The sequence below is a fragment of the Chiloscyllium plagiosum genome, unplaced genomic scaffold, assembly GCF_037043375.1.
Source record: "Chiloscyllium plagiosum isolate Xiang-an unplaced genomic scaffold, Cpla_swu_hap1 HiC_scaffold_27, whole genome shotgun sequence".
Lineage (NCBI taxonomy): Eukaryota > Metazoa > Chordata > Chondrichthyes > Orectolobiformes > Hemiscylliidae > Chiloscyllium > Chiloscyllium plagiosum.
Window position 1 is genome coordinate 60100919 of NW_028270165.1, and position 25299 is coordinate 60126217.

A 25299-nucleotide genomic window follows, 5' to 3' on the forward strand; every position below is an offset into this window, starting at 1 on the left:
TCCCTAATGTGGACGCACTGAAGCGGCGATGGCCACGTGCCATTATCGACTAGACTATCAACCCAGTTTCGGGGTGCTGGGTTCGAATCCGGCCACGGCAGATGGCGGAATTGGAATTTGGTTAGAAACTGGAGTTCAGAATCTAACGATGAAACCATTTTTTGCGGGGTGGGGGGGGGGAGTGGAGAAAACCCCCATCTGATTCACTCACATCCTAGGGGAGGAAACTGCTGTTGTGGGAAAGGATTCACTCAGTCGTTCCAGCTGCCATCCTTTACCCAGGCTGGCCTACACATGGCTCCAGACCCACAGCAGTGTGGTTGACTCAACACTGCCTGTCCAACTTACTTGAATACAGGATACAGGTTGAAATTACTGAGTGAGACAATACTTCCTACAGGTTAAGGCTGTACCAAGAATCCAATTACAAAGGGATAACTCGGTGGTGACCAAGACTAAGGAAAGTGTGGTTGTGGGGGGATGTGTGCGCACTTCGGTCTTGAGCTGTTTGAAAAGTAGCTACTTTTTCTCTGCCTTTTTGCTGGGGGGATCTGAAGCTGTAACAAAGCTGGATCACAATAAAGGTTACCTGAACTTACTGCCGGGCTCAGACTCTCATTGAAAGTTTTGAGCTCCAAGAGGTTTTTGTTTTAAAGCTGCTCATTTCTTTCAGCCTCCTGCACTGAGTTTCCAATGTTGTGTTTCAGATGGAGCAGTGAATGAGTAGCTCGTATCGTTAGAAATTGTAAATTTTTCAGGAGTGCAGGTACTGCGTCATTTCATCAGCATTGTAAAGTTTCCTGGCAGCACTGGGACGTTTGGGCTGTGTTCACTAGATGTGGAGGTGCCGGTTTTGGACTGGGGTGGATAAAATTTAAAAACTCATATAACACCAAGTTTATTTGAAAGCACCAGCTTTTGGAGTGCTGCTCCTTCATTGGGTAGCTGTGGAGCAGGATCGAAAGACATTACATTTTATAGCGAAAGATCACTATGTCATGGATATATTGAAGAAACCTAGATTGCTGTTAAGTCTTTCATCTTTTAGAATGGGTTGCAGGTTTCAGTTTGTTCGTATGTAAATCATTGAACATCTTTAAAGTCATGTTCTTGAGATGATCTAAGGTTTGACTTTTTAAAAAAGTCACATCTCAGCTCAGACAATGCCTGAAAGGTGTGAGGTTCGAGTCTGTCAGAACCAGTCTAATTCAAGGTTGGGATCCTATTTCCCAAGTAGGAATTTATAAAATATTACATGGATTGAGTGCCTGCAGACTGTGCGCTTTTTAAGCAAAATTGAATGTATCTGCAAATATTCTGCCAATACAAATTCACCCCATGCGTGTGTGTGCGTGGGCGCGCACGCATGTTTCGTAAAGTGTGAGTGTGATGGAGTATATGTCTGTGAGAGGCTTGGTGTATGTGTGTATGAGATAGGTATGAACACAAGGGTTTACGTTTTACTAAAACAAGGAAGTGCAGTTAATTGTAGGACCCTGGGTCATGTTGTAAAAGAGAGAGACATAGAGTCATAGAGATATACAGCATGGAAACAGACCCTTTGGTCCAATCTATCCACACCGACCAGATATCCCAACCCAATCTAGTCCCACCTGCCAGCACCCGGCCCTTATCTCTCCAAACCCGAGACATGGGGTGGGGGGTTAGGTACATAGTTCTTTGAAAGTTGTATCACTGGTAGGCAGAGTGGTTTAGAGTACTGGGTACAGTTCTGGTGGCCCTGTAATAGGAAGGAGACTGTTAGAGAGGGTTTGGTAAAGATTAATCAGGACTGAATACCAAAGAGTTCTTCCTTCGCGTCGGGGAGCTCAAAACTAGGGGGCATATTCTTTCAAGGTGAGAGGAGAGAGATTTAAAAGGAACTGGAGGGGCACTGTTTTGACAGAGGGTGGTTTGTGTGTGGAATGAACTTGCTGAGGAAGTGGTAGATGCAGGTACAGTTACAACATTTAAACGACATTCGGATGGGTGCATGAATAGAAAGGTTTAGAGGGATATGGGCCAAATGCAGGCAAGTGGGACTAGTTTAGTTTGGGAAACCTGGTCAGCATGGACGAGTTGGACCGAAGGATCTGTTTCTGTGCTGTATACCTCTCTGAACCGGAAGTGATCTTATTGAAACCGTAGAATTCTGAAAGCGGCTTGACAGGATAGATGCCGATAAAATGCTCCTTTTTCGGGGGGAGTGTCATAGAATCCTGACAATGTGGAAGCAGGCCATTCGGCCCATCTATTCCACACTGGCATTCTGAAGAGCATCTCACCCATACCCACCCCCTTACTCTGTATTTCCCATGGCTCATCCACCCTGACCTGCCCATCCCGGGGCACTATGGGTAATTTAGCATAGCCAATCCACCCTAACCTGCCCATCCCAGGGCACTATGGGTAATTTAGCATAGCCAATCCACCCAAACCTGCACATCCCTGGGCACTATGGGTGATTTAGCATAGCCAATCCACCCTAACCTACCCATCCCAGGGCACTATGGGTAATTTAGCAGGGCCAATCCACCTTAATCTATAAATTAGATTAGTCCACAAGGGTGAAAAGTACAAGGAATTAAAAACAAACAGTGAGGGTAAAAAGCACAAGCCCAGTGACTTGTGTCTGCCCTGGGTCGCGCAGCACCATTTTCCTAACGGCCGCCGCTTCCCCGCTCGAGCGAGTTCTCCTCCCAACCGCCTTCGCCCCCGCGTGATGTCTGCACAGCGGGATGGGCGGGGCCGGGGGAACCTCACTGTCACCAAGCAACAGCGTCACCAATGGACCGACAATCGAAACTGGATACTGATGTCACAAAACCTGAAACGATACATGGTGTGTCTGAATGTGTGCCACATTGTAACAAAAGTTCTGAAAGATATTAACTTTCAGGTGGAGACATCCAAAATGCAGAGAGATGTCAGTCTTGATGTTTTTGCTTTTTCTGCCCAAGTAAGATCCTGAATCAGCACCTTCAGGGGAATTAGAGCGGAGTGAGAACAGAGGGGGAGAGAGAGTGGGATGGAGCACTGAGTGTGGAGCCTGAAACAGCTATATGGCCTGGGAAGAGGAATTCAAGGTGGGGACAGGCTTCACGCCCGTTTGTGTGCGGCTGAAGCGTTGGCCATGGAGAAACCGTAGAAGTGTGGCGACTGTGGGAAAGGCTTCCATTTTCCGTCTGCCCTGGAGACTCATCGGCGCAGTCACACCGAGGAGAGGCCGTTCCCCTGCACCGACTGCAGGAAGGCCTTCAGACATTCCTCCCACCTGCTGACCCACCAGCGGATCCACACTGGGGAGAGGCCCTTCAGCTGCACTGTGTGCGGGAAGGCCTTCAGCAAGTCCTCCAGCTTGCTGACCCACCAGCGGGTCCACACGGGTGAGAGAGCATTCCCCTGCCCCGAATGCGGGAAGGTCTTTACCAGGCCTCTGCCCTGCTGAGGCACCGGCGGGTCCACAAGGGGGAGAAGGCCTACAGCTGCACTGTGTGCAGGAAGCCCTTCAGCTTGCCCCAACTTGCTGACCCACCAGCGGGTCCACACGGGGGAGAGGCCATTTCCTTGCCCTGAGTGTGGGAAGGCTTTTACCGAGGCCTCCAACCTGCTGAGGCACTGATGGGTCTACAGATGGGAGCGGCTCTTCAGCTGCCCTGAATGCAGGAAGGCCTTCACCCGCTCCTCCAACCTGCGGAGCCACCAGCAAGTTCACGTACCATCGCAGGGTGATTGAAGGAATGACAGCCGAGTGCCATTATTGACTGGACTATCAAACCATTTCTGGGGATTCCTGGGTTTGAATCCCACCGCGGTAGCTAGTGGAATTGGAATATGGTCAGAAATCTGGAGTGAAACCGTTGTCAGTGGGGTTGGGGTGGAAGAAATCCCCATCTGATTCACTCAGCTCCTTTTTAGGGAAGGAAACTGTTGTTGTGGGAGAGGATTCACTCAGACATCCCAGCTGTCTCCTTTACCTTGTCTGGCCGACAGCAGTGTAGTTGACTCTACACTGCCCATCCAACTTCCTTGGATACAGGATACAGGATGAAGTTCCTGAGTGAGGCAAAACTTCTTCTGGGTGAAGGCTCTAGCAAGGATCCAATTACAAAGGGACAACTTGGTGGTGACCAATAATGAAGAAAGTGAGGGGTTCGAGGGAGTGTGTGCACTTTGACCTTGAGCTGTTTTTAAAACATTGCTACTTTTTCTATGCCTTTCTGTTGAGAGATTCTGAAGCTGTAACAAAGTTGGGTCACAACAAAGATTACCTAAACTTCACACCGAGCTCAGCCTCTCATTGAGAGCTTTGAACTCAACAGGTTTTTGATTTAAAACTGCTCATTTCTTACTGGCAACAGTGAGAACTGCTAATGCTGGAGATCAGATTCAAGATTAGTGTGGTGCTGGCAAAGCACTGCAGGTCAGGCAACGTTGATTTTCGTGCTCCTTGGATGCTGACCGACCTGCTGTGCTCATTTCTTACAACCTCCTGTACTATGTTTCCAATGTTGTGTATCGGTTGCAGCAGTGAATGAGTAACCGGTATTGTTAGAAATTGTAAATTTTTCAGGAGTCCAGGTACTACATCATGCCATCGGCATTGTACAGTTTCCTGGCAGCACTGGGAGGTGTGGGCTGTGTCCACTGGAAACGATGTGGAGGTGCCGCTATTGGACTGGGTGGATAAAGTTAAAAATCACACAACACCAGCTAATAGTCCAACAGGCTTATTTGTAAGCATTAGCTTTCGGAGCGGTGCTCCTTCATCAGGTAGCTATGGAGCATGGTCATTAGACACAGAATTTATAGCAAAAGATCACACTGTCATGCAACAGATAGGACATATTGAACAAATCTAGATTGCAGATTAATCTTTCATCTTTTAGAATGGGTTGCAGGTTTCAGTTCATTAATATGTAATCCCCCGAACTACTTTTAATTCACCTTCTTGAGATGATTTAAGGTTTTAAAAAAATAGGTGACATCTCAGCTCAGACACTGCACCAGAGTGTCTCTGTCCCAATCTTCAATCAGACTGGTTCTATTAATCAAAGTAGGAATTTATAAAATATTACATGGATTGACGGCCTGCAGTTTGTGTGCTTTTTGAGCAAAATTGAATATATCTGCAAATATAATTCTGCAAATGGAAATTCACCCCATTGACTTATGTGTAATTGTATCTGCACGAGTGTGTATGTGCGTGCATGCGAGTTTGTGCATGCATGCTAATGAAGTGTGTGTGAGATGGAGTATAAGCCTGTGAGATGGTGTGAGTGTAAGAGTGTGTGTGTGTGTCTGAGAGAGGGCAGGTAAAGACATGGGGTGTTTGTGGAACAGGATCATAAGACACAACCACCTGATGAAGGAGCAGTGCTCCAAAGGCTCATGCTTGCAAATGAGCCTGTTGCAGTATCACCTGGTGTGGTGTAAATTTTAACTTCGTACACCCCAGTCCAACACCGGCATCTCCAAAACGGGTACATAGTTCTATGGAAGTTGCATCATTGGTAGACAGGGTTGTGAAAGAGGCATTTAGCACACTTTCCTTCATTGTTCACACCGTTCAGTGCAGGAGTTGGGACATCACGTTGAGGTTGTACAGGATATTGGTGAGACCACGTGGAGAGGACTGAGTACACTTCTGTTCGCCCTATCGACGACCACAAGTTGTCGGGTGAACTTATTTCGATTCATAAAGTCATGGGCCGTGTAGGAAAGGTAAATATCACAGGGGAAAAAATTATGCAGCTCCCCTTTTTTACTTCTCTTGGCATTTGGACACAAATTCTGTCAGTAACAGCCTCATCGCCAGAGAGCAGACTGCGCGTGCTCGCCGGCGTCTGGATGAAATTGCGCATGCTCCTCACTGCACGCAAGGCACGCCTCGCCACTTTCTTTTGATGGGCCAATCAGGAGCGGTGGAGGACCGGAAGGTGACTGGTCCTCCTGCCAATCAGAGCCTTCCTATTGTCTGAATGCAGAAGCTGGAACACGAGTTTCGGAAGTTGCTGCTCTCTCTCTGAATGAAGATTGAGTTTGTTCCAGACTCCCTTCTTACTTCTGCTAATCTAATCGTTTTACCACATCTATCTGTAGCGTGCAACCCCCCCCCCCCCCCCAGCTGGGTCTTATTACTTTTGCTGATGCAACACAGGGTCTTATTTGGTTACCTTGTTCATACTAACTCCCTATGTGCGTGACCATTGCTACTGTCATGTCAAAACATCTGCTTCTACCAATCGACTACCTCCCTTTTCAGTTAGTTATTTTTTGGAATATACCCTCATGATTCTGCCTTGCGATTTTTGCAGAAGCAAGATGCAGCTACTTGTAACTGATTGCAAGCATATCTAGCTTAACATATTCCCCCCAGCACGGACGAGTTGAGCCGGAAGGTCTGTTTCTGTGCTATAACACTGCAATTGTCTTCGGTGAATGCAGGAGTGTGGTTGGACTTTCAGAGCAGCTTTCCAAGATGTTGTGCCCTTATTGGGAGCAAAAGAAGTTACAATGAAGTCTTTAATTTGTGAGACAGCAACTGAGTGAGAGTACATCTGAGAGTTTGGTGGAAAGTGGGAATTCATTCCACTGTGGGGATGAAGCCCTACCCTAGCCAGTCATTTCTGCTGATGGATGAGACCAGGCCTCAAGTTGAGGGGAGTAGATTTAGAGCTGAAAATGTGTTGCTGGAAAAGCGCAGCAGGTCAGGCAGCATCCAAGGAACAGGAGAATCGACGTTTCGGGCATAAGCCCTTCTTCAGGAATGAGGAAAGTGTGTCCAGCAGACTAAGATAAAAGGTAGGGAGGAGGGACTTGGGGGAGGGACGTTGGAATTGCGATAGGTGGAGGGAGGTCAAGGTGAGGGTAATAGGCCGGAGTGAGGTGGGGGTGGAGAGGTCAGGAAGAAGATTGTAGGTTAGGAAGGCGGTGCTGAGTTCGAGGGATTTGACTGAGACGAGGTGCGGGGAGGGGAAATGAAACTGGAGAAATCTGAGTTCATCCCTTATGGTTGGAGGGTTCCCAGGCAGAAGATGAGGTGCTCTTCCTCCAACCGTCGTGTTGCCATGGTCTGGCGATGGAGGAGTCCAAGGACCTGCATGTCCTTGGTGGAGTGGGAGGGGGAGTTAAAGTGTTGGGCTACGGGGTGGTTGGGTTGGTTGGTCCGGGTGTCCCAGAGGTGTTCTCTGAAACATTCCGCAAGTAGGCGGCCTGTCTCCCCAATATAGAGGAGGCCACATCGGGTGCAGCAGATGCAATAGATGATGTGTGTGGAGGTGCAGGTGAATTTGTGGCGGATATGGAAGTGTCCCTTGGGGTCTTGTAGGGAAGTAAGGGGGGAGGTGTAGGCGAAAGTTTTACATTTCTTGCGGTTGCAGGGGAAGGTGCCAGGAGTGGAGGTTGGGTTGGTGGGGGGTGTGGACCTGACGAGGGAGTCACGGAGGGAGTGGTCTTTTCGGAACGCTGATATGGGAAGGGAGGGAAATATATCCCTGGTGGTGGGGTCCGTTTGGAGGTGGCGGAAATGACGGAGGATGATATGTTGTACATGGAGGTTTGTGGGGTGGTAGGTGAGGACCAGTGGGGTTCTGTCTGGTGGCGGTTGGAGGGGCAGGGCTCAAGGGCGGAGGAGCGGGAAGTGGAAGAGATGCGATGGAGGGCATCGTCGACTACGTCTGGCGGGAAATTGCAGTCCTTGAAGAAGGAGGCCATCTGGATTGTACGGTTTTGGAACTGGTCCTCCTGGGAGCAGATGCGGCGGAGACGAAGGAATTGGGAATATGGGATGGCATTTTTACAGGGGGCAGGGTGGAAGGAGGTGTAGTCTAGGTATGTGGGAGTCGGTCGGTTTATAGTAAATGTCCGTGTCGATTCGGTCACCCGAAAAGGTCTAGGAAGGGAAGGGAGGAGTCTGAGATGGTCCAGGTGAATTTGAGATCGGGGTGGAAGGTGTTGGTAAAGTGGATGAACTGTTCAACCTCCTCGTGAGAGCACGAGGCAGCGCCGATACAGTCATCGATGTAGCGGAGGAAAAGGTGGGGCATGGTGCCAGTGTAGCTGCGGAAGATGGACTGTTCCACATATCCTACGAAGAGGCAGGCATAGCTGGGGCCCATGCAGGTGCCCATGGCTACTCCTTTGATTTGGAGGAAGTGGGAGGATTGGAAAGAGAAGTTGTTCAGGGTGAGGACCAGTTCAGTCAGTTGAAAGAGGGTGTCGGTGGAAGGGTACTGGTTGGTACGGTGGGAAAGGAAGAAGCTGAGGGCTTTAAGTCCTTCGTGATGGGGGATGGAGGTGTACAGGGACTGGATATCCATGGTGAAGATAAGGCGTTGGGGACCGGGGAAGCGAAAATCATGGAGGAGGTGGAGGGCGTGGGTGGTGCCCCGAACGTAGGTGGGGAGTTCTTGGACTAAGGGGGACAGGACCGTGTCGAGGTATGCAGAGATGAGTTCGGTGGGGCAGGAGCACGCTAAGACAATGGGTCGGCTGGGGCAGTCAGGTTTGTGGATTTTGGGCAGGAGGTAGAAACGGGCGGTGCGGGGTTGTGGGACTAAGAGGTTGGAGGTGGTGGATGGGAGATCCCCTGAGGTGATGAGGTTCTGGATGGTCTGGGAGATGATGGTTTGGTGGTGGGGGGTGGGGTCATGGTCAAGGGGGCAGTAGGAGGAGGTGTCCGCGAGCTGGCGTTTAGCCTCAGCGGTGTAAAGGTCGGTGTGCCAAACTACTACCGCACCTCCCTTGTCTGCTGGTTTGATAGTGAGGTTGGGGTTGGAACGGAGGGAGTGGAGGGCTGCACGTTCCGAGGAAGAGAGGTTGGAGTGGGTGAGAGGGGTGGAGAGGTTGAGGCGGTTAATTTCGCGGCAGCCGTTGGCTATGAAGAGATCGAGGGCGGGTAAGAGGCCAGCACGGGGTGTCCAGGTGGATGGGGTGTGTTGGAGGCAGGTGAAGGGGTCGTCAGAGGGTGGGCGGGAGTCTTGGTTGAAGAAGTAGGCGCGGAGGCGAAGGCGGCGGAAGAATTGTTCGATGTCACGCCGTGTGTTGGACTCGTTAATCCGGGAGCGTAGGGGAATGAAGGTGAGGCCTCTGCTGAGGACTGATCATTCATCCTCAGAGAGGGGTAGTTCTGGAGGGATGGTGACTTGCAGCAACTAAAAGGCAAGAGAGTGAATTCGGCAGGGACAGACTCCAGAAACGTTGATCCAGGTCTGTATCTCAATTGGCAAAATAGTTAGGCAGGAGGCATAAGATGGTAGAGAAGTCGACATATCAGGTGTAACCCTTCTTCAGGGCTGGGGCTGGGTGCAGAAGCTGCAGATAAAAGGGGGTGGTGGTGAAGTGGGGATAGGTCGAGACAGTTAGAGGGTACGACCTGGTTGGTCAATGGGAGGAATAAATCTGGTTGGTGGCATGGAGGAGGACGGGGATGGGAATGGAGAGGGAGGTTTTTCTGAAATTGGAAAACTCAATGTTGAGTCCTTCAGGCTGCAGGCTGCCCGGAAGATGAGGTGTTGTTCCTCCAATTTGCGGTTAGATTCGTTGTGGCAATGGAGGAGGCCAAAGATGGTCATGTCAGAAAAGGGGTGGGAAGGGAAATTGGAATGGATGGTTAGATTAGATTACTTACAGTGTGGAAACAGGCCCTTCGGCCCAACAAGTCCACACCGACCCGCCGAAGCGTATACCACCCAGACCCATACTCCTACACTTACCTCTTCACCTAACACTACGGACAATTTAGCATGGTCAATTCACCTAACCTGCACATTTTTGGATTGTGGGAGGAAACCGGAGCACCCGGAGGAAACCCACGCAGACACGGGGAGAATGTGCAAACTCCACACAGAGAGTCGCCTGAGGCAGCAGTGCTAACCACCGTGCCGCCCACCTACTGAGAGGTCTGGTCGCCCTCTGCAGACACAGCTGCGATGGTCGGCGAATCGTTGCCCAAGTTTGCACTCGCTCTCCGATATAGAGAAGACCACAATTGGTAAACACATGGCAAATGCAGTACCACAATATGAAGTTATACCCTTGGCTGTGGAAAAAAAATACAGAAAGGAGGTGCATTGTTTAAATGGAGATGTATTTGAATGTGGAGAAAGTGAGAACTGCAGATGCTGGAGATCAGAGTCAAAAAGTATGGTACTGGAAGAGCACGGTAGGTTAGGCAGCATCCGAGAGCAGGAGTTTTGGACACGAGCCCTTTATCAGGAATGATGTGTGGATGGACAAAGAGGCCTCAGCGTCCTTCTACACCAGTCACTGTCATTTGTCAGACAGGTGTAGCAAGCGATCAGCAAGGCAAGTGTATATTAGCAAGAGGAATTGAGTTTAGAAATGGGGATGTCTTCCTGCAGTTAGGGGGTCATTGAATATATTCAAAGCTGAGTTCATCTGATTTTTGAACAACACAGCAGTGGATTTTGTGGGGGAAGGCAAGAAAATGGTTTTAAGACCAGTTCCAGAGTCATACAGCACAGAAACAGACCCTTTAGTCCAACTAGTCATAGAGATGTACAGCATAGAAACAGACCCTTCGGTTCAACCCGTTCATGCCAAGCAGATATCCCAACCCAATCTAGTCCCACCTGCCAGCATTTGACCCATATCCCTCCAAACTCTCCCTATTCATAATACCTGTCCAGATGTCTTTTTAAATGTTGCAATTGTACTAGCCTCCACCATTTCCTCTGGCAGCTCATTCCATACACATAATACCCTCTGTGTGAAAAAGTTGTCCCTCAGATCTCTTTTGTATCTTTTCCCCTCACCCTAAACATATGCCCTCTAGTTCTGGACTCTTTTCCCCCTGACCCCCTTCCCCGGATAAGGCTTTGTCTATTTATCCTATCCATGCCCTTCATGATTTTATAGGTTACTCCTTAGCCTCCAACGCTCAGGGGAAACAGCCCTAGTCTCCCAAATCCTCCAACCCTGGCAACATCCTTGTAAATCTTTTCTGAACACTTTGAAGTTTCACAACATCTTCCTGATAGTAAGGAAACTAGAATTGCACACAATATTCCAAATGTGGCCTAACCAATGTCCTGTACAGCTGCAACATAACTTCCCAAATCCTATGCTCAGAAGATTGGGAAAGTTTTCAAAACCTACAAAAGACAACTGGGAAAGAATGGAGGGACAAACCAAACCTTTGAGGGTCAGCTTGGAGGCATCAAGGTCTCAGGACAGGGGGTGGGGACTAGATTGATTTAGGATATCTGGTCAGTACACTCGTGTTGGACAGAAGGGTCTGTTTCTGTGCTATATATCTCTATGACTCTGGCTTTCCACTAACTTTTGCCACGTCAATAGGTTCACTTTCTCTCTAATGCCGGTGTTAATGCCTTGACGTCTCATTTTGCTCCCACCTTCCCGGGGACGTTAACCGTTTTGTGTCTGGTTGTTCCTCAAGAAGCTGCGTGGCAGGTTCACACTGAATTGACACTTTCTTTTTGCTTCCCAAAATCAGACCTGCTCACTCTCAGCAGTATACCAGTGTTGTGAAAGATATTAGCTTTTCAGATGGAGGTATCCAAAATTCAGAGACATATCAAGTCTTGACATTTTTGCTTTTCCGCCCCTAAAAGATCCTGAATCAGCACCTTCAGGAGAATTAGTTAGAGCGGAGTGACAACAAAGGGGGAGAGAAAGTGGGATGGTGCCTTCAATTTTGTGGAATAACAAAAGAAAAGAATGTTCTGCAAAAAGTAGAATTGCTTGTTCAGAATTTCTACCCTGCACTGACAGTGATGAGCTTTGTAATCTATTCTGATAGAGTTTTTGAAGATTTGAAGAGGGAAGTTTCAAAATCAACAGATGCAGGGCTTATGCCCGAAACATTGACCCTCCTGCTCCTCGGATGCTGCCTGACTCCCCTGTGCTTTTCCAGTGCCACATTTTTCAACTGACTCTCCAGCATCTCCGGTCCTCATTTTGATGTCAATGTCTGACAGTCACTCAATCCACTGGGGCCAGCAAACATTTTTGACCGTGATTTCTGTGAGAGGGAGCAAAGCTTTTTGGTTCCTGTCTGAGTACGTTTTCAGCATCAGTGGGACTGGACAAGAAACCCCACTGTTGCAGCGCACTGTGTGTGGAGCCTGAAACCGTTATACGGCCTGGAAAGGGATTTCACGGCAGGGAGGGGCTCTACACGTGTTTGTGTGCAGCTGATGCTTTGGCCATGGAGAAACCAGAGGAATCCCCCGTGGAGAAACCGTGGAAGTGTGGTAACTGTGGGAAAGACTTCCGTTTCCCGTCTGCCCTGGAGACTCATTGGTGCAGTCACACCGGGGAGAGGCCATTCCCCTGCACCGCTGCGGGAAGGCCTTCAGACATTCCTCCCACCTGCTGGCCCACCAGCAGGACCACACGGGGGAAAGGCCCTTCTGCTGCCCCGAGTGCGGGAAGGCCTTCGTGTTTTTCTCCGCCCTGTTGGCCCACCAGTGGGTCCACACAGGAGAGAGGCCGTTCAGCTGCCCAGAGTGCAGGAAGGCCTTCAGGTATTCCTCCACCCTGTTGAGCCACCGGCGTGTCCACACGGGGGAGAGGCCCTTCAGCTGCCCCGAGTGTGGGAAGGCCTTCAGCACATCTTTCACCCTGCAGAGGCACCAGTGGGTCCACACTGGGGAGAGACCGTTCACCTGCTCTCAGTGCGGGAAGGGCTTCACCTACTCCTCCCACCTGCACAAGCACCAGCGAGTTCACGTGCCATCGCAGGGGGATTGAAGGAGTGACAGCCGAGTGCCATTATCGATTAGACTATCAACCCGGTTCCGGGGACTCCCGGGTTTGAATCCCTCCACGACAGATGACAGAATTGGTATTCAGTCGGAAATGTGGATTTCGGAATCTAACAATGAGACCGTTTCAGGGAGGGGGTGGTGGGGGGGAGAAAGCCCCCATCTGATTCACCATCTCCCTTGTTAGGGAAGGGAACCGCCATTGTGGGAAAGGATTCACTCAGTCGTTCCAGCTGCATCCTTTACCTGGTCTGGCCTACACGTGACTCCAGACCCACAGCAGTCTGGTTGACTCTGCACTGCCCTCACCCCACTGGCAAAGGAGCGGGGAGAAACTTAGTTGTAGACAGGGTATGAGTTAAAATTGTTGAGTGAGGCAATACTTCCTCCGGGGTAAGGCTGTACCAAGGATCCAATTACAAATGGACAACTTGGTGCTGGCTAATAGCAAAGACAGTGTGGTGGTGGGTGAGTAGGAGGGGAAGTGTGGTGGCGGGGGGAGGAGGTGAGATGTGGTGTGTGCACTTTGACCTTGAGCTGTTCAAAAAGCAACTAGTTTTTCTCTGCCTTTTTACTGGGGGGATCTGAAGCTGTAACAAAGCTGGGTTGCAATAAAGGTTACCTGAACTTACCACCGGGCTCAGACTCTCATTGAAAGCTTTGAGTTCCAAGAGGTTTTAGTATTAAAGCTCATTTTTTTCAGCCTCCTGCACTAAATTTAGAACATAGAACAATCCAGCGCAGAACAGGCCCTTCGGCCCTCGATGTTGCGTCGACCTGCGAACTATTCTCAGCTCGTTCTCCTACACGATCCCAAAATCATCCATGCGCTTAAATAAGGATTGTTTAAATCTCCCTAATGTGGCTGAGTTGACTACCTTAGCAGGTAGGGCATTCCACGCCCTTACCACTCTCCGTGTAAAGAACTTGCCTCTGACATCTGTCTTAACTACAAATTGAGGGGTGATAGCTCTATGTCCTCTCGTACAAGCTGATGTCATCACCCTAGGAAAGATTCTTTCTCTGTCTACCCTATCTAATCCTCTGATCATCTTTTATGTCTCTATCAAATCCCCCCTTAGCCGCCTTCTTTCCAATGAGAAAAGACCCAAGTCTCTCAGCCTTTCCTCATAAGACCTTCCCTCCAGACCAGGCAACATCCTGGTAAATCTCCTCTGCCCCTTTTCCAATGCTTCTGCATTCTTTCTGTAATGGGGTGACCAGTACTGTACACAATATTCCAAGTGTGGCTGCACCAGCGTTTTGTATAGTTGCAGCATGATATTGCGGTTCCGGAACTCAATCCCTCTATCAATGAAACCTAACACACCATGTGCCTTCTTACCAGCACTATCCACCTGGGTTGCAACTTTCAGGGATTTATGCACATGGACTCCAAGATCCCTCTGCACATCCACCCTACCAAGAATCTTTCCATTGACCAACTATTCTGCCATCCTGTTATTCTTCCCGAAGTGCATCACCTCACATTTACCTGCATTGAACTCCATTTGCCACCTCTCAGCCCAATTCTGCAGTTTATCCAAATCCCCCTGCAACCTGTAACATTCTTCCAAACTGTCCAGTATTCCACCGACTTTAGTGTCGTCTGCAAATTTACTAATCTATCCACGTATGCCTGCGTCTAAATGAGTTATAAAAATGACAAACAGCAGTGGTCCCAAAACATCCTTGTGGAACACCACTCGTAACTGGACTCCAGACTGAATATTTTCCATAAACCACCACTCGCTGACTTCTTCCAGTTTCTAATCCAAACTGTTAAATCACCCTCAATTCCATGCCTCTGCATTTTCTCCATCAGCCTACCATGTGGAACCTTATCGAAGGCTTTACTGAAGTCCAAGTATACCACATCAACTGCCCTACCCTCATCTACATGCTTGGTCACCTTCTCAAAAAACTCAATGAGGTTTGTGAGACACGACCTGTCCTTGATGACACCATGTTGACTATCTGAAATCAAATTGTTGCTTGCTAGATGATTATAAGTTTTATCTCTTATAATCCTTTCCAAAATCTTTCATAGAATAGAAATAAGGCTCACTGATCTATAATTACCTGGGTCATCTCTTGAATAAGGGCACAACATTTGCAATCCTCCAGTCCTCAGGTACTAAACCCGTAGACAATGACGACTCAAATATCAAAGCCAAAGGCTCTGCTATCTCCTTCCTAACTTCCCAGAGAATCCTCGGATAAATCCCATCCAGCCCAGGGGACTTGTCCACTTTCACTCCTCGAATTGATAACACCTGTGTGTAACTAACCTCGATCCTTTCGAGTCTAATATCTCATACCTCATTCTTTCCCTGAGTGAACACCGATGAGAAATGTTCATTTAGCAGCTCTCCGATCTCTACAGGGTCCACACTCAACTTCCCACTTCTGTCTTTGACTGGCTCTATTCCTACCCTAATCGTCCTTTTATTCCTCACATACGTACAGAAAGCTTTAGGGTTCTCCTTTATTCTATTTGCTGAAGACTGCTCGTGTCCTCTCTTTGCTCTTCTTAACTCTCTCTTTAAATCTTTCCGAGGTGATCTGTAATTCTCCATCGCCTCAGCTGTACCATCTTGCCTCATCAACACAAGCCTCATGGAACAGCATCATAAGACACAGAACTTATGTCAAAAGATCAGTGTCATGCAACTGATAGAAAATATTGAACAAACTTAGATAGTCTTCATCTCTTAGAATGGGTGCGGGCTTTGGTTCGTTAATATGTAACAATGTTCTTGAGATGACTTAAGGTTTTATAAAAAAAAGATATCTCCGCTCAGACAGTGCATTAAAGGTGTGAGATTTGAGTCTCAGTATTCCAATCTTGAATCAGACTGCTTCTGTTTCCAAAGTCGGAATTTGTAAAATATTAGATGCATTGACTGCCTGCAGATTGTGTACTTTTTGAACAAAATTGAATGTATCTGCAAATATAATTCTGTCAATACAATTTCACCCCATAGAATAGTGTGTGTGTGCATGTGAGTTTATGCGTGAGCGTGCGCAGAAGTGTGTGTGTATGCTTGGGAAAGTGAGTGTGATGGAGTATGAGGCTGCGAGTGTGAGAGAGTGTTGAGGGGTGTGTGTGTGTCTGTCTGAGAGATAGAGTATGTGTGTGAGAGAGAGGCTTAATAAAAGCAAGGGGTTGCATTTTTGCTAAAACAAGGACTTGTACAGATAATGGTCGGGCCATGAGTCGTGTTATAGAACAGACAGACATGGGGTGGGGAATGTTCAGGTACATAGTTTGTTGGAAGTTGCATCACTGCTAGACAGGGTGGTTCAGGCGGCATTTCGCAACATTGCCTTCATTGTTCACACCATTGAGTATAGGGGTTGGGACATCATGTTGAGGTTGTACAAGATGCTGGTGAGGCCACTTTCAGAGTACTGAGTACAGTTCTGGTGGCCCTGTAATAGGAAGAATACTATTAGAGAGGGTTTAATAAAGATTTACCAGGATGTTGTAAGGATTGAAGGGTTTGAGTTAGAAGGAGAGGCTGGGACTTTATTCACTGGAGCACAGGAAGTTGGGGGGGGGTGACCTCCTTGAGATTGATAAAATCATGAGGAGTGGAGGAAAGGTGAATAACAAAGGGCTCTTGCTTAGCATCGGCGTGCTCAAAACTAGGGGGGCTTTTTTTTTAATGTAAGGAGAGAGATGTAAAAGGAACCGGAGGGGCAACATTTTGAAAGAGGGTGATTTGCATATGGAATTAACTTGCTGAGGATGTGGTAGATGCAGGTACAGTGACAACATTGAAACAGCATTTGGATGGGTACATGAATGAAAGGTTTAGAGGGATATGGGCCAAATGCAGGCAAGTGGGACTGGTTTAGTTTGGAATCCTGGTTGGCATGGACGAATTGGACTGAAGTGTCTGTTTCTGTGCTGTATACCTCTACTGAAACCGGTAGAATTCTGAAAGGGGCTTGACAGGATAGATGCAGATAAAATGCTCCTTTGTGGAAAGGGTCATAGAAGTGTGACAATGTGAAAGCAGGCCATTCAGCCCATCGATTCCTCTCTGGCCCTCTGAACAGTATCCCACCCATACCCAACCCCTTACTCCATATTTCCATGGCCATTCCACCCTAACCTGTACATCCCTGGTCACTATGGGTAATTTAGCACGGCCAATCCTCCCTAACCTCTACACCCTAATCTATAAATTACCTTCTCAAGAATGTAATTTAAATGCAGAGCTTTACTAAGAAAAATGTCAGTCTGACTCAACATTGGGAAACAGACAGAATTCACACTTAAAGGGATATTTCTGCTTACAAATAGGGCAACGTCTCTTCGAAATGTAAATTCACTTAGATATAACTGCGTCACTTTACATATTAAGATATCCCTTTGAATGTGCCACATCCCTTTGAAATGTAATCTTGTCCATTTAAACCTCTTTATTTGCAGAAATAGCCCGTTAAAATGTCCATGTCCCTTTAAAATGCAGATTTCCCCCTTTAGATATGACGCCGTTCCGTTAGATGTGGGAATATCTGTTTAAATTGAGCCGTGAGCTTTCCCAATGTAGACAGGGCTCCTGGAAACGTGGCAGTGTCCCCCCTGCAGCTGCAGAGCGAGACAGAAGAGTTTGTTTTAGTGAATGAGCAGTTGTAGCGCGAGGTGGCTGTTGCTTGGTGACGGTGAGGCTCCCCCGGCCCCGCCCGTGCAGACGTCACGCGGGGGCGAAGGCGGTTGGGAGGAGAAGGCGCTCGAGCGGGGAAGCGGCGGGAGGGCGGCCGTTAGGAAAATGGCGCCGTGCGGCCCGGGGCAGACACCCGTCACTGGGCACCGCCACCTTCCTGGCGTAGCTGCTGTGTCACGGCCACACCGGCCGGCTGTACAGCAGAAAGGAGCCGGTGAGCATTCTGGAGGCAGATGGGGTTAAGGGCCTGCTTGGGAACTCGTCGGCCGCCTGGGTGGTGGAGTTCTACTGGTCGTGGGGCGGCCCCTGTATCAACTATGGGGCCACCTGGAAGGTACTGGGCCCGGGAGGTGAAAGGTGAGGCAGGTTGGGGGGGGGGGGGGGGGGGCGGAGGGGAAGGAATGTGGGGCCTGTCCTGTCATAGTGACATTTTACACTCACTTTCCATCTGCTTTTACTGGGGCTTGTGCTGTTTCCCCCTCACTGTGTGTTTAATCCTTGTGCTGTTTACCATCACTGTTTGTTTAATCCTTGTGCTGTTTGCTCTTTGCTGTTACTTGTGCAATTGCTGAGGTTAGTGTTTAAATACTACTGCAGGAGATTATGCACCAGCATGTATATGTTCCTCAGTCATTGAAGGGGCAGGACCTGTTGAGAATGGTTAGTAAAGAATGTGGTGCACTAAGCCTTGTTAACATGGATATAGTTTGTTATTTGGAATAGTAGACTTTATTATTTAGAGTCACAGACCCATTTGGTCCAACCTGTCCATGCCAACTAGATATCCTAAATTAATCTAGTCCCATTTGCCAGCACTTGGCTCATATCCTACTAATCCCTTCCTGTTCATATATCCATTCAGATGTGTTTTAAATGCTGTAATTATACCGGCCTCCATCTACTTCCTCTGGCAGTTCATTCCATACATGCACCACCCTCTGCATGGAAAAGTTGCCCGTTCGGTACCTTTAATATCTTTCTGCTCTCACCCTAAACCTATGCCCTCTAGTTGTGAACCTCACCCCTACACTGACGAAAAGACATTTAAAAAAAAGTTGAGCAACCAGACAAAATGCAAAAGCTATAAAATGTTGAGCCACATTGGAAAAAAGAACTGTGGCTCTACCCTTTGTTTCTCCTTTTGGCATTTGAACACTTAACACCTGTCAATAACACCAGCATCGCCACACAGCACATTGTGTCTGTTCCGTGGTGTGAACAACAGCACGCTTGCTCACTCGTGTCACCAACACATTGTCCATGCTCCTCGCTGTCAGCAGAAAAGGCGGCATCGCTTATCTCTGTTCCTAAAGGTCTTCCTTTTATTCTTAAAGCTGTGCCCTCTGGTCCTAGTCTCTCCTACCAATGGAAACATCTTCCCAATGTCATTGCACTGTGGGGATGAAGCCCTACCCTGTCCGGTAACTTCTGGTAGGTGAGACTAGGCCTCAAGGTTAGAGGGAGGAGCTTTCAGACAGAGATGAGGAACTGCTTTTCCCAGAAGGTCGTGAATCTATGAAATAGTCTAGATTAGAGTGGTGCTGGAAAAGCACAGCAAGTCAGGCAGCATCCGAGGAGCAGGAAAATAGATGTTTTGGGCAAAAGGCCTTCGTCAAAATTATGGAATACTCTCTGGCCAAGGAAGCAATAGAGACAGCTTCATTAAGTATATTCAAGACACAGTTCGGTGGGTTTTTGCCTGGTAGGGGAATTAAGGGGTTCCTTGTGACAGTGCAGGGAGGAGGAGATGAGACGATGGATAGATCAGCCATGATCTTAATGATTGTGGAGCAGGCTCACTTGTACCAACTGGAGTGAATCCAGGGAGGGAGCAGATTTTACGACCTCAGGTATGTGTCTTGGATACCCGGGTGAGGAGAGACATAAGGACAGGCTGGGACTGTTTTCCGTAGCTTGCCAGAGTCTGAGGAGTGACCTTATACACTTTTATATCGTCATGAGAGACATGGATAGGGTAAATAGACATGGTATTTTCCTTTGGATGGGGGAGCCCAGAACTGAAGGGTAATAAGTTTAGGATCAAGAATGTGGTGTTGCAGCAAGTCAGGCAGCATCCCAGGAACAGGAAAATCAACGTTTCGGGGAAAAGCCTTTCATCAGGAAAGTGTGTGTGTGTATGTGAGTTTGTGTATAAGACTATGCGTCAGTGAATGTGTATTTGCATGTGTGCATGCTTGATAAAGTGTGATTGTGATGGAGAATGAGAGGTTGGTGTATGTGTATTTCTGAGAGTGTGTGTGTATGAGAGAGGTATGGATATAAGTGAGGGTTTGCAGTTTACTAAAATAAAGGAGGGCAGGACTTGTACAGGTAATGTTAGGGCCTGGGTCGTGTTGCAGAACAGAGACCCGGGGGTGTTCGGGTTCGTTGTTCTTGAAAGGTGTATCACTGGTAGACGGGGGTGAAGAAGGTGTTTCGCACACTTGCCTTCATTGTTCACATAGGTAAAACCTACCTCTTGCAAAAATGCCATCCTGTATTTCCAATCGCTCCGCCGTATCTGCTCCCAGGAGGACCAGTTCCACCACAGAACACACCCAGATGTCTTCCTCCTTTAGAGACCGCAATTTCCCTTTCCACCTGGTGAAAGATGCCCTCCAATGCATCTCGTCCACATCCCGCACCTCTGCCCTCAGACCCCACCTCTCCAACCGTAAGAAGGACAGAACTCCCCTGGTGCTCACCTTCCACCATACCACCTTCACATAAACCAAATCATCTGCCGACATTTCCGCCACCTCCAAAAAGACCTCACCACCAGGGATATATTTCCCTCCCCACCCCTTTCCACCTTCCGTTCCCTCCGTGACTACCTACAACCCACCCTCCCATCCTGGCACCTTCCCCTGCCACCGCAGGAACTGCAAAACCTGCGCCCACACCTCCTCCCTCACCTCCATCCAAGGCCCCAAAGGAGCCTTCCACATCGATCAAAGTTTTACCTGCAGATCCACTAATATCATTTATTGTATCCGTTGTATTGTAAAGTTAACTCACTGTTAACTTTAGCTTGGTTGTACACTTGAATTTTCTTCACTTTATTATGGGGTGCCTGGGTCGAGGGTGGGGCACTGGTCGGGAGAGGATATGATGGGTTTTCAGAAAGGAAGTGATTCCCCCGGAAACGAGGGGGAAAATCTCCGTTTAAATATGTTTTTGTTTTTTTATTTAGAAATAGTTTTTTATTATATTGTGAATGTATTAAAGAATCTCTATTTTTGTGAATTTTCTATGGTCTATGCTTGTGGTGTTTTGGATGGTGTTTCTCCTCCGGGGGGGGGGGTCTCGGACTTGCCTGGATGATTATGGTTAGTCATTCGATTAAATGGTGCACCTGGAATGTCAAGGGGAGTAATTCTCCAATCAAAGGGAAGAAAATATTACCAAACCTCAAAAAAGAAAGGGTTGATATAGCTCTCCTACAGGAGATCCATTTATTGGTTAAAGGACGTTTGAAATTACAACAGGGTGGATTTGATCAGGCCTTCTATTCTTCCTTCAGCTCAAAAAGTAGGGGAGTAGTCATTCTTATTTGGAAGAATCTCCCTTTCAAAATCCTAAGTCAGATAAAAGATGAATCTGGACGATATATAGTAATTAAAGCCCTTCTAAATGGAGAGGAATATGGGATTTTAAACCAGTATTGTCCCCCGGCACATCCTTTCAAATTTATAACGGAAGCCTTCTCCAAACTGATGGCTCTCGGTGCTCGTCATACAATTATAGGGAGAGACTCGAATTGCATTATGGAGCTGGAAATAGACAGGATACCCAAGAGTACTGCCGGTGTATCCCCCAGATCTAGACAATTGTCGGATTTGAATCAAGAATTAGGATTAATACATGTGTGGAGGTGCCTCCACCCACAAGGCAGAGATTTCTCTTTTTACTCTAATCCACATAAATGTCACACTAGAATTGACATGTTTTTTGCCCCCTCGACTTTTTTAAATTCTATATCATCCTGTAAAATAGGTGATATGAAAATTTCTGATCACGCTGTTGTGTACATGGAAATCAAGGCTAGAAACAATGAGGCATCCCCCTGACATTGGCGTATGGATTTCTTCTTAATGAAGGATAGTAAATTTGCAAAATATTTTTCTCAAGAATTTGAAGCTTTCTTGGAAATTAATTTAGGTACGGCTAGTAACCCGTCAATGATGTGGGAGACTATTGAAGCTTATGCGCGAGGTCTGATCATTTCATACTCGGTGACTCAGAAAAAATTAAAGGGAGAACAACAGCGTCTACTTGCTGCTTGCTTAAAAGCAGCTGAAACAGCATACGCTGACAGACCTTCTATTGCCAAATTACAAAGGATTACGGTCCTTAGGACAGCTCTGAATACCGCGCTCACCCAAACGGCAAAGAGGGAAATATTATTTGCAAAACAAAGATTATATGAATTTGGCAATAAACCTGGTAGATGCTTAGCATTTCTCGCAAGGAAAAAAAGGGCCCCTCAAGCTATCACGGCTATCAGGGAAAGTGCTGGTACTCTGATTCACGATCCTAAAAGGATCAACACAATCTTCAGAAAGTTTTATTCTGATCGCAGGATTGTGAAGATAGAGCCAGGAGGATGCAGTCCTTTTTTAAAAGCCTTTCTGGACTTAACCCCGGAACAGGTATCGGTCCTGAATGCTCCCCTAACAACCCAGGAAATACTTGACGCGTTCAGGCAACTTCAGAGCAGTAAGGCACCTGGCCCAGAGGGCTTTCAGGTTGAACTTTACAAAGAGTTCACAGGAGTATTAGCTGGCCCACTTATGGACATGTATAACTACTCATATAAGTCAGGGCTGCCTCCTGCCTTCACTGAAAGAGGTGAATATCTCCCTTATTCTCAAAAAAGGAAAGGATCCAGAAGATTGTGTGTCTTGCTAACTGTAGATTTTAAAATTCTCTCTAAAACATTAGCATTGAGGCTAGAGATATGTGTCTCAACACTGTATAATGATCCCAAAGCAGTTGTGATCACCAATGAATTAGGTTTGGATAGCTTCAGTGTGGGAAGGGGCTGCCGTCAGGGATGTCCTCTCTCACCGTTGGTATTCGCGCTAATAATTGAGCAAATGGCGGAAGCTATATGGGGTGACTCTAATATAACGGCCCCGAGGGTTGGTACAGGTTAAACATAAAATTACCCGATATGCAGATTATGATCTACTTTTTCTTAGTAATCCTCTGATGTCCGTGCTTCACTTAATCCAAGTTATTAATACATGTAGTGCATTTTCAGGCTACAAAATAAATTTTTCAAAATCAGAGGCCATGCCTCACTAGTATGTCCCACTTATTGGATGGAGGGTTTCTTATACTTAGGCGTTTTTATCACCCCAGTATTTGGCCAGCTATACAAGGTCAATTTTGTGCATCTATTGAAAAGGGTAAGACAGGGTCTTCAACGTTGGGGAAACCTTCCAATTTCCTGGCTCGGTAGAATAGCCCTAATTAAAATGAGTGTCTTGCCCCGTCTCTTATACTCTGAGAATGCTTCCGGTGATGCTGCCGAGGCCGGCACTGCGCAGATTGTATGGTTGGCTGGGTTCTTTCATATGGAATCCTAGACGGCCCCTCATTAAGTTAAGGAAGCTACAGCTTCCACAGGCAAGGAGGTCGGGCTGGACTTTCCAGACTTTAGGAAGTATTAGTTAAGTTCCTTGTTAAGCTACATAGCCGATTGGGTCACGTCTGACCCGCAATCAATCTAGATGGACATCAAGGCTTCTCAAGTACAGTGCCCTCTTATTAACCTCTTATTTTTAGATCAGATGAAAATCATTACGGACCACTGTAGAAACCCTACAGTACTAAACACAATTAAAGCTTGGAATATAATGCGGCAAAACGAGGGTAATTCACATAAAACATCCCCCTATACTCCTATAGTGGGGGCATGGGGTTTTCAACCGGGGCTTATAGATGCCATATTCAAATCCTGGAGATCCAGGGGTATCTCCTGTTTAGGGGATCTGTCTGAGAAGGGGGTCCAGATGTCTTTTGAACAGCTGCATCAGGAATTTGGATTACCTAATGGAGACCTCTTTCGATACTTCTACATTTGAAATTACATACAGAAGACGACTATGCTATTAGATGTTTTCTATAAATCAGAGAACGTAGAGTGTTGTGGCCAATAGGTGTACCCTTGGTCAGCACTCTTTATCATTTATTACGTGATGAAGTGTCGGAAGATATCGACCATCTGCTTAGAACATGGGATCAGGATTTGGGGCTGGAAATTTCTACAGAAATGTGGAATGACATCTGGGAAAATGCCAAAACAAAATCTCCATTTGTAGCAGAACCCAGGCCATTCAGTTAAAGATACTTCATAGGGCCCATATGGCACCGGAAAGATTGGAGATGCTCCTGTCCTAAATTTTGCCAATGTGTCCCAAATGTAAAGCAGAGGTGGGCATTCCTACACACCGCTTATGGACATGCCATAAATCCTCAAATACTGGACCAAAGTAGTAAACGCCCTGACAGAAATCTTGGGAATGGAAATTACAGTAGATCCAGTATCTCCTCTTCTGGGCTACTCGAGCTTACCTTCTCTGGATGTGCACGGGAGAAAATTATTTCCCATTCTCTCCTTCTATGCAAGAAAAAATATCTTAGTAAACTGAATTGGCACAGATTAATCATGGAATGTATTCCCCTCGACTTCCTTACAAATATGGTACACCAAAAAAACTGAATTATTCTATAAAATATGGCAGCCCTTTTTGAATTTCATAGATACAGATATTTCGGCCATTCTTTCAAGGGCTTTCATTTAGTTGAGGTAACAGTTCTGGCTGGTCCGGGGTCCCTTGGGAGAGGAATCCCGCATGAATACGGGTTTTATTACGACTTGATGTTAACTCATTCCGAGCATGTACTTCACTACTTCACTGCTATGTTATCCTTTTTTCTTTTGAATAATGTAAGATATTTGATCATACACTCTGGTTAGTTATAGGTTAGATTAGTAGTTGAGTTTTGTCTTTTTCTTCTCTGTATCTCTTCTTTTTGTTTGACAGGTTTTGGCTATTTATTTAAGATTTAATTGTATATTAGTGTTTGTACTTGGTTTTTTTATTTGTAAACTTGTAAAAACATGTTAAATTTTCAATAAAAATATCTATAAAAAGAAAAAGGTTCATCTGTACAGATGCATGAGTAGGTGGAGAGCAGAGGGATACAGATTCAGTAATTGCGCGATAGGTTTAGACAGGGGATTTGGATCGGCTTAGGCTTGAAGGGCTGAAGGGCCTGTTCCTGGGTTGTAAATTTTCTTTGTTCTATGTTGAGGTTGTACAGGATGTTGGTGAGGCCATTTTGTTTAGAGTACTGAGTACAGTTCTGGTCACCCTGTAATAGGAAGAATACTATTAGAGGGGGTTCGGTAAAGATTTACTTTGATTTACGTTGCCAGGAATGGAGGGTTTGAGTTATAGGGAGAGGCTGGGACTTTTTCACTGGAGTGGAGGAGGTTGAGGGATGACCTTATTGAGATTTGAAAAATCATGAGGGGTGAGGGTAAGGAGAATAGCGAGGAGCATGCGCGGTTATGTCGAGCTGGGGGTGGGAAAGTGAAACAAAATTGTGGCTCTACCCTTTTTTCCTCCTATTGGCGTTTGGCCAGTTGAATCTGTCAGTTACACCAGCATATCTACAGAGCCTACTGCGCGTGCCCCTCGGTGTCAGCAAAAAACTGCACATGCTTCTATCTGTCTGTAAAAATGGTGCATGAATTTCATTTGCCGGCCCAATGAGGAGCACTGGAACACCGGAAAGAGCCTGGTCCTCCTACCATTCAGAACAGCCCTATTGTCTGAATCCGAGATGTCGAT

The 25299-nt window shown here is 47.1% G+C and overlaps 2 protein-coding genes across 2 annotated transcripts in view; one reads left to right on the forward strand and one right to left on the reverse strand.

The window, feature by feature from the left end:
• The window catches only part of LOC148144324 (uncharacterized), a 222541-nt gene that overhangs the window by 30537 nt on the left and 166705 nt on the right, over positions 1 to 25299 (reverse strand). The window lies entirely within an intron of this gene.
• LOC122543538 (uncharacterized) overlaps positions 17520 to 25299 on the forward strand; it is a 144810-nt gene continuing 137030 nt past the window's right edge. Inside the window, exon 1 of the mRNA XM_087975318.1 lies at positions 17520 to 17788. The gene's annotated coding sequence lies outside the window, so the exon portion shown is untranslated. The remainder of the gene's footprint in view (positions 17789 to 25299) is intronic.